The sequence below is a fragment of the Notolepis coatsorum genome (genome assembly GCF_963971535.1).
Source record: "Notolepis coatsorum genome assembly, chromosome: 6".
Taxonomy (NCBI): Eukaryota; Metazoa; Chordata; class Actinopteri; order Aulopiformes; family Paralepididae; genus Notolepis; species Notolepis coatsorum.
This window is the reverse complement of record NC_140170.1, coordinates 152,062,508-152,077,285: the sequence shown is the minus strand read 5'-3', so window position 1 is coordinate 152,077,285 and position 14,778 is coordinate 152,062,508. Positions and strand designations below refer to the sequence as shown.

The 14,778-nt window shown below is 44.4% G+C and overlaps 1 protein-coding gene across 1 annotated transcript in view; it reads left to right on the top strand.

Moving 5' to 3' along the window:
• The first annotated feature begins 8,607 nt into the window (after positions 1 to 8,607).
• LOC311230790 (protein kinase C delta type-like) overlaps positions 8,608 to 14,778 on the top strand; it is a 72,541-nt gene continuing 66,370 nt past the window's right edge. The window contains exon 1 of the mRNA XM_084317160.1: positions 8,608 to 8,822. The gene's annotated coding sequence lies outside the window, so the exon portion shown is untranslated. The remainder of the gene's footprint in view (positions 8,823 to 14,778) is intronic.

Here is a 14,778-nt window from a genome sequence, read left to right as displayed (position 1 = left end):
AGGACTATGTGTAACCACAAATCTCCCCTTTACATACATGCCAACTGTATGCGAATCCCATGCAGTTTTAGGCAAGAACCATGCAGTTCTATTCATGCAGTAAAATCTGTTATTTTCGCCTATTGTAAAAAATATATATATATTTAAACGTGTATTTGACCAATTCTGCATTCTGATGATGTTAGTCTGACAGTTGCCATTTCATTGTAGTGAGACGTTTTTTTTTGTACTGTATAAAATGACCTATTGTGACCTCTAGCACAACCACAGCCTTATGAAACTTTAGAACCACAAACTAAATTCCTACGTCATTCGGAGACTGTAGGCTACTGCATTTGGGGTTTCTGAGCACTTTCCAGAACAGAAGCCTGGAAGTCGCGGAAAAAAGTAATTCTTACAGAAATCTCCAAATGTCAAACGTTTTTGATGCCAAATCACAGCATTCATGTTCTATGGTGTTCCTCCAGGCCTTGGTGTCTTGATGTGGTATGTTGGAGGGATTTCTGACCATGTTTATCAATTCTCGAGTAATAGTTATGTTTTGCACCAAATCTGTGTAACAAATGGTATCAACCCAAGAATTGCTGCAACATGAGACATACTGTCACGATCAGGGCTCGGGCCTTCCTCTGCCCTCATCCTGCTGTGCCCATATATGGGCAGCTTCCTGCCGGAGCGTTCCCACGCTGCCAGATCATCAATCAGTGCGGCTGTGAGGGATTCCCTCATCAGGCAGCCGCTCCTATATCACCTGGCAGATCCTGTCGTCCGGCGTCGCAGTGTTAAACTGCCTACCTAGGTACGACCCTTCAGTCCGAAGACCTACTAGACACCCTCTCCTTATAATTCCCTGTTCTAATCTACCTTCTCTTGTGCCCAAGGACCACAGTTCCAGCGAGCCCGTCTGGACCCCCCTGGAGCTGTCAACGGAGTTCCTGCTCCCACCCTCGACACAACCGGTGTCTACACTCTCCTCTACGGAGTTCCTGCTCTCACCCTCGACACAGCCGGTGTCTACACTCTCCTCTACGGAGTTCCTGCTCTCACCCCCTGACACAGCCGGTGTCGACAATCACACGTACTGCACAAGGAGTGCACCTGTCCAATCCCAAGAACATTCAGACCTGTCTGTGTCGTACATTCACTGTATTTATTTCTGTCTGTTTGGGAAGAACATTAAAACACCCTAAACCGCTCCATTCTCTCCTCCTGTGTTTTGCTATTGGGCTCCGCAAGAACCCCATCCTCACACATACTTGATCATGGGAATGGCCATCATATGTTCCATAAGCCCTTATACACTCTAAACTTAAATTTTTTTAATGGAGGCTTGACCCTTTCACTGCCACACTACATAAGGTTAACCTTTCACTACCACGGGTACTTTTAGGAAAAGTCATTGAGTGACAGAGCTGGAGCTCGACCGAGTGACGAGGATACATTTATTGAAAATGCCTAGGGGTCATTTGACCCCTTGTCGGCTGTGCTAGTGTTAACCCTTTCACTATCACACTACAGAAGGTTAACCCTTTCACTGTCACACTACAGAAGGTTAACCTTTCACTACCACACTACAGAAGGTTAACCCTTTCACTACCACACTACAGAAGGTTAACCATTTCACTACCACACTACATAATGTTATCATTTCACTACCACACTACAGAAGGTTAACCCTTTCACTACCACACTACAGAAGTTTAACCTTTCACTACTACACTACAGAAGGTTAACCCTTTCACTACCACACTCATCAACATTAGGTGGCTTCTTCGTTCCGAAGGTTGCCTATCACTTTCCAACCCATTCTGTCCCCACTTCTTCTCTCCAACTCCGTGACTCCGCCTCTCACTCCGCTCCAATCACAGACATCGTCTACCCAGCCTCTTCTTGGTCTTCCACTTCCTCTCTTTCCATCCACCTTCCCCATCACCACCTTCTACCTTCCTACAGAAGGTTAACCATTTCACTACCACACTACAGAAGGTTAACCATTTCACTACCACACTACAGAAGGTTAACCTTTCACTACCACACTACAGACGGTTAACCCTTTCACTACCACACTACAGAAGGTTAACCCTTTCACTACCACACTACAGAAGGTTAACCATGTCACTACCACACTACAGAAGGTTAACCATTTCACTACCACACTACAGAAGGTTAACATTTCACTACCACACTACAGCAGGTTAACCTTTCCGTCTGTAGTGTGGTAATGAAAGGTTAACCTTCTGTAGTGTGGTAGTGAAAGGGTTAGATTAGCACTGATAACAAGAGTGAGAAGGAAGACTATAAGAATGTTCCTACAATACACTACAATACACACTCGATATACACATAGACAAGGAATTGATTGATTGATTGATTGATTGAAAAGTTATGAAAACTTTATTAACAGAATGCAGAATGGGTACAATACAGTACAGCTCAATACACACAAGATGCAGACCAGAGAAAGACTTTCGTCTTGTTTACATCAGGGTCCCCCATTTTCAATTCATCATAACATATATGACATACACGACATACAGATAGACAGTACTGCTACATTTATGACATACCAGATTTACAAATACAGTACTGTTTGTGATACAAAAAGAGTCTAAAAAAGAGAGTATATACATTTGACGTAGAAACTGTACATTGGAGGAGGTTGGGTAGGTGGGGTCGGGCGGGGGAACTGTACATTGGAGGTGGTTGGGTGGGTGGGGCTGGGGGGGGGGGTTGGGTAGGCGGGGTGGGGGAAACTGTACAACTGTACAAGCAAAACTGTACATTGGAATATCGACAAAACTGTACTTGGTTCCAAGAAGAGGGTCTCGTGTATTATTGGGTTAGGACATTTACTGTACATTGGAGGGGGTTGGGTTAGGACATTTACAGGGGCCAGTTTCGAATTGCAGTCTCCTGTAGGTGCTCTTTGAGAGTGGTTTTGAAAGTGGGTAGTGATTCACATTCCTTTACAGCTTTGGGTAGGGCGTTCCACATTGATGTGGCATAAGAATAAGAATAATAGAATAAGGAACCAGAGATGCAGAAAGTGATGAGGTTACCATCAACTCCCTGGAATCGATGGCCTCCGCTTTCTGTGGAAAGTAGGCACTCTAAATATAGGGCAGGACACTTCCTCCTTCTCCACCCTCTCGACCCACATGTCAGAGAAAACTACGACAAATACTGAGTCAAGTGTAAGGGATCTGGAGATGGCAGTAAACTGATTACTGAATTATTTGGTGAAACTTGAATTATTCCGAAATATGTTTGAATGGAAAATAAATCCATTTACAAGCAGTGAGGAAAATAAGGGCTTCCAAAATAGCTCACGAATAAGGGCTTCCAAAAGGGCTCACAAATAAGAGCTTCCAAAAGGGCTCACAAATAGTAAATTAAGAAACCGAAAGCCACTTGAATGGAAAGATGAAGATTCATTAAATTGACCATTGACACAGCGGCCATTTTTCTCTCATGTCATGCTCAGGATTGGATTCCTTTCCACCCTGTACCCAGCTAAGGTACCTCACCTTGTACCTCAGGTTGTGAAAGTCTGGGAATTGGCAGATATCGTTTGCTTAACTGCATATTTCATAGCCTCACTCTCTGACTGTTTCCTGGAGAGGAGCTCAAAGTAGCTTCAGCTTTTCACTTTAATTCACTATTGTTCTGTTTCCCGGTGGAAGGGGGGGGGGTCGAGTATTCCAGTGGGTTATGGGATTATTGATTACAATATTAAGCAGGTAATCAGTAAGCTATGACTGACTATTTTTTAAATCAGTTCCCAACCATGTGCCAATACTCTCAAACCTCCCGACCTCTGTGGAGATAATGGCTCTGAATTCAGGAGGTGCAGAGAAGATGGAGGAGCAGAACCCAAGGGAGGAGTGGGGTGAGACAGGAAGGAAGTGAGGTGAGATTTAATTGGAAAAATGTATGAACGTTTTAATTATAAGTCATGGTGTCTCTGGTGATACGTTTGCAAGAATGTCAAAGGTTAATCCTAGGCTGATGCAAGTACAAAGTACAGGGAGCCTAACGCAGGGCCAGTGACTGACTGTCCGGTAAAGCATGTTCCATGCTGTAACCTACAATCTAGTTCCACTACATACAGGAAATACCTGACCAAACCTTGGGAGCGGGGGGGTCATTTAACCAGGAAGCAGGTCGTTTAGTTTGTGCTCCTGTGAAATGTTCCAATTCCTGAGTGCAGAATGAAAAGTACTGTACGTTACATGGAGAGGAGGATACTGTATGTTTTCCAGTAGACAGTGCAGCCAAGTACAGAGAGCTATATATCAGAACACGGTGTGTCTGGACCAGTTTATATCCAGGAATTCAGGCTATCTAGGCCATCTGCTATAGTGGTGGGCAAGGCAGTTAGACAGAGCAAACACATGGGCAAAACACCTCTACTTTTTGTGGGTTTTATCAGAGTTTAAGAGGAAACTTTATCTGACTGTGGCTAAAAGATAAAAATGGGGTTTTGTTTTTGTTAAGATAGCCATCCTTTGGCAAAGACTTTATGTAATCACGTAAGCAGGAAAACCAGATTATTCCCCACCAGGAACATAAGGTCTGGTTAACCTCAAGGCAACCGTTTTGATCCTGAAAACACCCGTAGATGTATTTAACCAGAGCTGCCAATACATTAACTCACACTTACAGCAGCCTTAAAACACAACCAGGCTCACATACGGCAAAGAGAAGCGAGGACGTGGGAGGCAGCGGGTGAGACAAAGAAGAGAGAGCAGAGGATGGAGAACATGAAAGAGAGAATAGAGGACAGATACAGAAAGGCAGCTTCAGTCTATGTCGCAGGGCTTGATGAAAGGAGCGTTTCTCTCCAGTCTTAGGGCTTGTCCCCCCCCCTCCCTCTCATTACTCACAGTGATGTTTGGCCTGGCACTGCTCAGATGGCAGAAGCAGGAATCACGAGAGGAGCTGTCTGGCTACCCTGCCCTGAAGACCGCTGCCAACTGACCTCAGCAGGAAGCCTCTATAGAACATGCAATCATACAGGCCTGCTTCACACACAGGACAGGAAGTCATGTAAGTCTTCAAGCACTGAAAGCATAGTCACATTCCTCACCACTACATTACATTACATTTACATTTAGTCGTTTAGCTGACGCTTTTATCCAAAGCGATTTACAAGTTGTGTACGACAAGTCAGCAGGAAGGGTACAACTCTTTCAGCTGAGTAACAATGTTCATCAAACAGTGATGAAACTTGGATGCTGCAGTGTTTAGTCATTTAGCTGACGCTTTTATCCAAAGCGACTTACAAGTTCTGTGCGACAAGACAGCAAGAAGGGTATAACTCTATCAGCTGAGTAACAATGTTCATCAAAGTGTTGCGTGTTACAGTGTAGGTTAGTTTATTAGGACAAGTGCATGACATTAAGGTTAGTCGGGGTTAGATTTTTTTTTTTTTTTTTTTATCATTTCAGATAATGGTTGAAGAAGTGAGTCTTTAGTCGACGGCGAAAGATTGGACGGGATTCGGCTGTCCTAACTGGGATGGGTAGTTCATTCCACCATTGTGGGGCAAGGACTGAGAATAGGCGGCTTCTCTTTGATGACCCTCCGGGAGCTTGGATAGGAGTAGATCTGAGGCGGCCAGAAGATGCAGAGCGTAGGGGTCTTGAGGGTGTGTAGTTAGAGACCATTGACCGGAGGTAGGCGGGAGCGGTTCCCTTTGCCGCACGGTATGCTAGGTCGAGGGCCTTGAAGCGGATACGTGCAGCAATGGGGAGCCAGTGCAGGTCCCTAAGAAGTGGGGTGACATGGGCCGACTTCGGTAGGTTTGAGATCAGGCGGGCTGCTGCATTTTGAATGAGTTGAAGAGGCTTGGTGGCAGTGGCCGGGAGGCCAGCTAGCAGTGCGTTGCAGTAGTCGAGGCGGGAGATGACTGTTGATTGGACGAGGAGTTGGGTGGCTTCTTTTGTCAGGAAGGGGCGTATCCTTCTGACGTTGCTCAGGAGGAATCTGCAGGTTCTGGTTGTCGCTGCGATGTGAGCAGAGAAGTTCAACTGGTCGTCGAGGACAACACCAAGGTTCTTGGCGGTCGGCGACGCGGTCACAGCTGCATTCTCGACTGTGATGGAGAGGTCGGTCAGGGGGGAGGATTTGGCCGGCAGGTGGAGCAATTCTGTTTTGCTTAGGTTCAGTTTGAGGTGGTTGGTCGTCATCCAGGCGGAGATGTCGGACAGACAGGCCAAGATCCGCTCAGAGACGTGGATATCTGAGGGAGGGAAGGAGAGGAAGAGTTGAGTATCATCGGCATAACAATGATATGAGAAGCCATGAGACGTGATAATGTTACCCAGTGATTTAGTGTAGAGGGAGAAGAGAAGGGGTCCTAGGACCGAGCCCTGGGGGACACCCGTCCGGAGGGGGCGGGTGGCCGACAGAGTCCCTCTCCATGACACTTGGTAGGAGCGGTCATTGAGGTATGATGTCAGCGCAGATCCAGCCACTCCCATTCCTGCGAGGGCCGCGAGGAGGATCTGATGGTTGACTGTGTCGAAGGCTGCAGATAGATCTAGGAGAATCAGGACAGAGGAGAGGCCTTTCGCTTTTGCTAAGTGAAGTGCCTCTGTGACCGCAATGAGGGCCGTTTCTGTGGAGTGGCCAGTCCGGAAGCCAGACTGATTGGGGTCTAGGAGGTCATTCTGTAAGAGATAAGCAGTAAGTTGGTTGGATACAGCACGTTCAAGTGTTTTAGAAAGGAAGGAGAGAAGAGAGACAGGGCGATAGTTGGCTATGACGGTGGGGTTCAGGGTTGGTTTTTTTATGAGGGGCGTGACTCTGGCTTGTTTTAGGGAGGTGGGGATCCTACCCTCTCTGGAGAGAAGAGAGACAGGACGATAGTTGGCTATGACGGTGGGGTTCAGGGTTGGTTTTTTTATGAGGGGCGTGACTCTGGCTTGTTTTAGGGAGGTGGGGATCCTACCCTCTGCTGTTGTCATCAGAATGATTCCAACAGAGAAAAAGCTGGTATTTAACCAAAAAAAACTGTCACAAGTGCCCACTTAACTACAAAAGCCACATGCACAAAGGCCACACCTCCAGTTTCTGTCAGCTGGGTGAAACTAATTACAAACAATTTCCACAACACAATTTAGTCACACACTTCAAAATGATGTACACAGTATTATTCAGTTAAAAGATCCTACCCTCTCTGCTGTTGTCATCAGAAGAGCACAGTCACACACACACACACACACGCACGCACGCACGCACGCACACACACACAAATCCTAAAAAGAGCCAACAGGTAGTCCAGTTTCCACACTGAAACTGTAAATAATTGTCTGGGTTCCAGCACAGAAACATTATAAAGGAAACAAATTAATGCTGTGTAACAAATTTACAGTTGTGTGCAGATATAGATGCTGTGAACGGGCAGTTTTCAGAAGGGGGCAGGGAGGGAGGGCTGGGGGGGGGGGGGTTCCCCATCATTATCATCATCATCAGTCTGAGTGAGTCTGAGTGAAACTCCCAGGCTCCATAGTTTGTTGATGTCGTGGTGGTGGATAACTTTTTCCACTGGCAATGAACTAAAAATCCCTTATCAGTATTCACCTATGAACAACAGAGCTATAAATAGCTCTAGACAAGCCATAGAGAGATTGTCTAAATTCAGTCCCTTCTCTCTTATAGCCTCGGGCAGGGTGGGGGTTGATGAGTCAGCACCACGTGGCTCTGTGCCTTGCGTGGGTGAGGAGAAAAGGGGAGAGGAGAGAAGAGGAGAGGGAGGTGGATGTATAGAGTATACAGTATTTCAGACTAACCCACTAAGCTTGTTCAAGTGTTGTCTGTGCAATATGGTTCTCACCAAACCTGTCTGAGAGAGAGAGAAAGAGAGAGAGAGTGATCAGAGAGAGAGAGAGAGAGAGTGAGAGAGATATTGTGGGCATGTGTCCTACATACAAAGTGGCCTCAGTTTTCTGGTTTATATGATCATTTGCCAAATCCTTGTTTTCCTGGAGAGAAGCTGTGGAAGAGAGGAATTCACACTCAAGCCAACTTCAGCATTTCATCAGCACTTTAAAGCCCCAATTCGTATTTTTTTACATTTTTTTTTATAAATAACAATGTAATGTATTCACAATTCTTGAAACGTTTCATCTGTAGATGGGAATACTATATGGAACTTTCTATTGGAAATCGGAATATATGTTTCACTGCAGTGTTTACAAATATTACCGAAACACTTCACACATAGGTTCATGTGTTTGTCACTGTATCAAGAGCTCAGTCATTCAACACAAGAATGAATCACGCTGCCCATGTGTTTACGTCTGGATCATGGACTGGGCATTTAATTCGCAATTAGTCTCTTTCCCTGCATTCAGCCTTGTCTTGTTTTCCACAACGTGCACTTGTTTCCTTCCTGATATCATGCAAGCTTGCATTGGAAGGGAGGGATATTGACTAAACAAAACGTAAATTTAGCTAAAAACAAAACCCAGAGTTGACTTGAAACACAGGCTTCCTGCAACGATGCATAGCTTATCTGGACCACCTTACGCCCGCCTCTCTCTCTCTCTCTCTCTCTCTCTCTCAGAGTCCCTCCTTGGATAGTACACCTGGCTGACGTCACAGCCTACAGTACACTACACACTTCTGTACTCGTACTGTCTGTGTACAGTATAGTGCACTGCCTCCCAGCCAGAGCACCAGAGTGGATGAATAGCCTCCATCAATACTTCCTCCTCAACCACCACATTCAAGATTCGTTGACTTGAAGAGCAGAACAAAGTCAAGCCAAACTCGCACCACGGGTAGAAAACCACCACTTCGCAGCACACATAAAGGTGAGTCTCTTCTTGGAGCTCCTGGAGCGTTAAAACACGTCGACCTCGTTGGGAAAACTCGATGCCATCCATGATGATGATGATGATGCAGTGCGATATGTAATAGAAACGTATTTAATTCTGTAGACTGTAGGTTACTTCCCCCCGCTTGTTCTGACCAGAACATAACACTTCCCCATACCAGTATAGGCTAACTAACATGATTGATTTTATCTGTTGGTAATGATGATGATGATGGAGGAGCTACTGACATCAGTCAGTGGTCTCTATTAAGGCTGACGTGGAACTGACGGGAGTACAGTACAGTGTAATATTACTCGATTGTCTGGCGCGGTCCTTCTGTCGTGGAATGCTGTAGTTATGTAAGAAGCCATGTCCACTGCTTTGAGTTCGGCTTTGCTTTTTGTGAAACTTTCAGTAGGCGGCGATCCCGTTTCTAGGACTAGTACGCGTGTTTGTTCTCTGTGTTCGAGCCCAGCCCTGCGCACAGTGAGTAAACCCCCAGTAAAAAAAACAAACACACAACTTCCATCGTTTGATTTGTGGTCTGGTTGCGACAGGAAGTTGTCCCAGACGAGAGAACGATGATTGGAATGGTAGGGGAAGTTGGAACACTTGCTCACTTTGTTCGTGGTCGTGTATCGCGGGAGCAGCTTTGCTTTGTGTTGCTGAACAAAGTCCCGGTGCAATGTTCATTTTCCTCCTCGCCACAAGCACAAAGTCATGCTACTGGCATTGCCACGGTTGCTCGGTATCTCATCGTCAGTTCGTCGCTGATTCTTGGAGCCGATTCTCAACACATTTGTCTTTTTGTATACCATAATAAAGGAGCCATACGAGATACGATGACAACATGTGTTTAGAGAAGTGCCCTTTTAAAGGCTACCCTTATTGCGACAGAAAACAATCCAGCCAGTGTCTTCCCCCCTCATAATCATAACCCAAGGTAGTTCCTCAAGTTCAATAGCCTACAAACGGTTCGCAATAGACACAAGAGTAGACAGACAGATAGCGTTGCCTCCTTACTATTGTATCTCATTGTCCAAAAACAATTATGATTTATGATTTTAAGACTGTGTGGTCACCTGACGCAACTGTAAACGTGGGTGACTATCCCACTGCATTGGGTGTAGAGTTGCTGCTGTGTCAATGTTAGCTGTGGCGTGGCTTTGAGGAGCCAGTTGTGACATCTGCTCACTGAGGTGTACCACTGATCCCTGGACGCACACACACACACACACCTGAAAAAACAGACTCATAACATAGTTCTTACTTGTCTCAATTCCTAGTAATCTCATGGTGTTTTTCTGCCATACAATATGGCACACAAACTCTTGGTCACCATTGTCATTTAATGATAATAACCTGCTATTTGTGACCAAGATGCTCGTCTGATACTATGAATAGCTTTCAGATTAAATTAGAACGATCACATTTGGCCATTATTTATTAGTGTATTATGGGATGATAAGTGTGGCCTCTTCTCTGTCTAGATCACACACACACACACACACACACACACACACACACACACACACACACACACACACACACACACACACACACACACACACACACACACACACACACACACACACACACACACACACACACACACACACACACACACACACACACAATGGTCTCCCTGCAGGATGATGTGTCGTTTCTGAGGCTTGCTTGAGTCCAAGGCTGTGTGAACTGTGAGGGAAGCAGAAATGGACACCATTTGACACACACACACACACACACACACACACACACACACACACACACACACACACACACACACACACACACACACACACACACACACACACACACACACACACTTCTTGTTTGAATTGACACCATTCCACTGCCAATACTTTCTAAAGGTCATCACTCAAGAGCAATTATGCTGAGATCTAGTGTGTTTATGTGTGTGTGTGTGTGTGTGTGTGTGTGTCAGGATAAAAGTGATTACTACCAGTTAGTAATATTGATCTTATAGTAGGTTGATGTGGATCAATACACTGGAATGAATTAATCCCATCAACCCTGAACCTAAACTACCGGTACTAACCCTATCTCTTCTCTTCTCTTCTTCCCACTCACTCTCCTGAGCTGTGCCATTCTCTGCCTGACCTACTTTAGACACATTTTGAGGATAATTGAGTAACAGTGTGTGTGTGTGTGTATGTGTGTGTGTAAGGGGATAACGTGTTTCTAGTACTAGGTCTATCTTCTGATCATAACGGATATATCTGTTGATATAATCTTTTTCTAGCACAAAATAGACATTTCCTTGTTAACCCTTTCACTGCCACACTACAGAAGGTTAACCCTTTACTATCACTACCGATGAGTGAAGGGTTAACCTTCTGTAGTGTGGCAGTGAAAGGGTTAACCTGCTGTTGTGTGGCAGTGAAAGAGTTAACCGTCTGTGTATTGTCACAGTGAAAAGGTTAACCATTTGGTAGTGAGGCAGTGAAAGGGTTAAAAAAATGTTTTTCTTTTTGAAAAGTTGGTAAAGACTGAATTGAAGCAATTATTTTATTTAACAAACCTTTGTAGTACTTATTGATTAATAATAAATAAAATAATGTTTTGTCTCATACAAATACATAGCCTTATGCTTACAATAATAACTTGGTTGCACTTTTGGCAATATCGATATACGACTGTAAAAGGCCAATAATATTGGCTGATATATATCTGTCTAGCTTTAGTTTCTATGTGTTCCTTTTGCTGTAAGTGTGTGTGTGTGTGTGTGTGTGTGTTTGCATGCATACTATGTGTGTGTTTGACTGTTTTCTTTGGGGGGGGAGTTTTGTTAGACATTAACCTTGGTTAGTGAAAGAAAAGAAGGCTTTGATTCCATCAGGCCAGTCTCTACTGAAAACCATTAAAGGCAGCTTTGTTTAAGGCTATTAGGGTGTGCGTGTGTGCATGCGTGTGTGTGTGTTTGTGTGTGCTGCATGCATACAGCGTGTTAAAGGGGAAGGCCACACATTTGAAAATTCACATATACGACAGTTCAGTCAGTATTCATGGACACACACCACTCACTCCTAAAGTTAGAAAGCAACCCTCTCTGAAGCCTCCAAACTGGGGCTGCTCCATAGACGATGAATGGAGCTCTGACTTCATCATAATAATAATAATAATAATAATAATAATAATAATAATAATAATAATGAATTGCATTTATATAGCGCTTTTCTAGACACTTAAATAGCTTTACAATGTAGGGTGGAAATTGCCTCCTTGACCACCACTGGTAGCACCCAACCTTGGGCTACGCTCAATGGCTACCATACACTGGCACCCAACACACATCACACTACACAATGGCTGAACGGCTCAGGAGACAGGGATTGATATCAGCCAATTAAGGGGAAGGGATGATTAGGTGGCCTTGATGTCAGAGATGTTAGTCCATTAATCCAGCTGTTTGGTCTTAGTCCATCTGCTAGTCGATTAATCTTTTCTTAACCCTTTCACTACCACACTACCAAAGGGTTAACCCTTTCACTGTGACAATACAGAAGGTTAACCCTTTCACTGCCACATGACTGATTGATTGATTGATTGATTGAAAACTTTATTAACAGATTGCAGAATGGGTACAATACAGTACAGCTCAATACACACAATTGTTAAGGGGATGCAGACCAGAGAAAGACTTTCGTCTTGTTTACATCAGGGTCCCCCATTTCAATTCATCAGGACATATATGACATACATGACATATAGATAGACAGTACTGCTACAGGTGGTTGGGTGGGTGGGGTGGGGCTGTGGGGGGTGGGTGGGGAACACTGTACAACTGTACAAGCAAAACTGTACATTGAAATATTGACAAATGGTTAACCCTTTCACAACCACACTACATAAGGTTAACCCTTTCACAACCACGTCTGTAGTGTGGTAGGGAAAAGTTAACCTTCTGTAGTGTGGTAGTGAAAGGGTTAATGCTTTGCAACAACTGCATGTGGCAAACACTATTTTGCAGATTTGTCGATTTAAATTAACAAACTGTAGTCGACAACATCCATTACTAGTTAAGAATTTCAAGGACAGCCCTAATACAATGTTTGCGTGAGCTCTTACACCCAAGTGCTATATCATTTGGGTGTAAGAGCTCACGCAAACATTTCATGGCTATGGATCAGCCCTAGATTTGACATCCCAGTTACATCTCTGATGTCTTAGGAGAGAGTGTTGTGTGTTCACAAATACTGACTGAACTATCCTGGGAAGAGCTTATGTGAATTCTTACAATTAATTGGTAACATTACCCTTTTACTGTACAAGTGCATTGGTTTAGTGCACTTCCTACTTCCGGTTGCTACTGAACGGACGTGTTTGTGCGGACCTGTTCTCCCAAACTTTCTTGACTGTTTTCATTTTTACGTAAAAAAAAACATTTTTTAACCATTGATCTTAACTGATCACTGTGACTTTATTGCTTTTATCGTTATATATGCCTATGTTTTTGTACAGCACTTTGAGCTACATGACATGTATGAAAGGTGCTTTATAAATACTTACTTACTTACTTTTAATGTGGTAAACGCACAGTATGTATGTCACCGTTGCCTCAGAGGAAACCCCTCTTCTTATGGCTAAGTTCTCTTCTTATGGCTGTTCTATTGCATCAAAAGACTGCTTTATTTGCATGGATTTGTCTGGCAAAGTTGAGAGTGGAAAGGTTCTCTTGATAGGTTAGACTTCAGTGTTTCCCCTACCATTGCCTTGGCGGGGTGGCCCGCCCCGCCAACGGGACGGCCCGCCCCTCCAGAAAAGATTATAATAAAAAAAATTTTTTTTTTTAATTTTGCTTTAATCACAGTAACGTTGTCGAGCTAGCTAAATTATACATACATCGATTTTCATATAAATCAATCTTCACTAAGACTTAAAAATGGTGGTGCGGCACGGTCTACGGAGATGCAAAAAAAATCTACCAAATCCATTCCGAGACAACTCTGAGACTGACTCTTTGGTCAGAGCGTCCAGTGTGCACTCTGAACCCTCAGAATTTCCGAACAACTTGAGTGCGCTCGCTCCGACACTGGTTGTAAATAGTTAATATGTGTGTTGTCACTACTGTATGTATAATTGTAAATAAGTAAATGTATGTGTTGTAAATAAATATTGTTAATATTTAATATTTATTTACATAATTTATGTGCAATCGTTTCATTTCAGCTCAGTGTAGAGAAATGCACCGATACTAACCGCCTTACTGTGCATGTCTATGATGACACTGTTGACACCACGTATCCGTGACACGCGCGCCCCGCGAAAACACTAGTAGTTTTGGGGGCCTACCACCCCCCCCTGAAAAAAATCCTAGGGGAAACACTTCATGCCAGTCATGGATGCCTTTCGGTAAAAATTCTCGACTCCCAGGTAAACCCCTCTCACTTCAGTGTTTCCCCTAGGATTTTTTTCAGGGGGGTGGTACTACACAAGGAGGCAGCCTGTCGCATCTTTTCACCTGCCAGCGCGGACTCTCATTGGCGAGGTGTAACGTGTGGGAGGCTCACACTACCCCCGCCATTTCCTGTCTCTGCTGTGCAGGCGTCCCCCAACCGACATGTAGGAGTCGCTGTCCACAATGTCCAGATTACCACCCATCGACTTCCACCCGCTAATTCTGCCAATTGAGTTAGTATGACGGCCGGCCCAAGCCGGAGGCAACGCCGACAGTCGGATTTGAACCCGGTGTCTCTTGCGTTGGTGACGAGCGCAATGTCCGCTGCGCCACCCAGCCGCCACTCTGTATAATAATTTTTTAAGTTTAAATATCAACATTATCTGGCCATCCTCAGTAAATGCTATCAAACTTTCCAAAGACCAGAGTTGGGATGGGCACGCGCACACACACACACACACAAAGGGAGAATGGCTTACACAGTATATGAACTATCCAGTTCATATATCAACTATCCAGTTAGTTTTTATA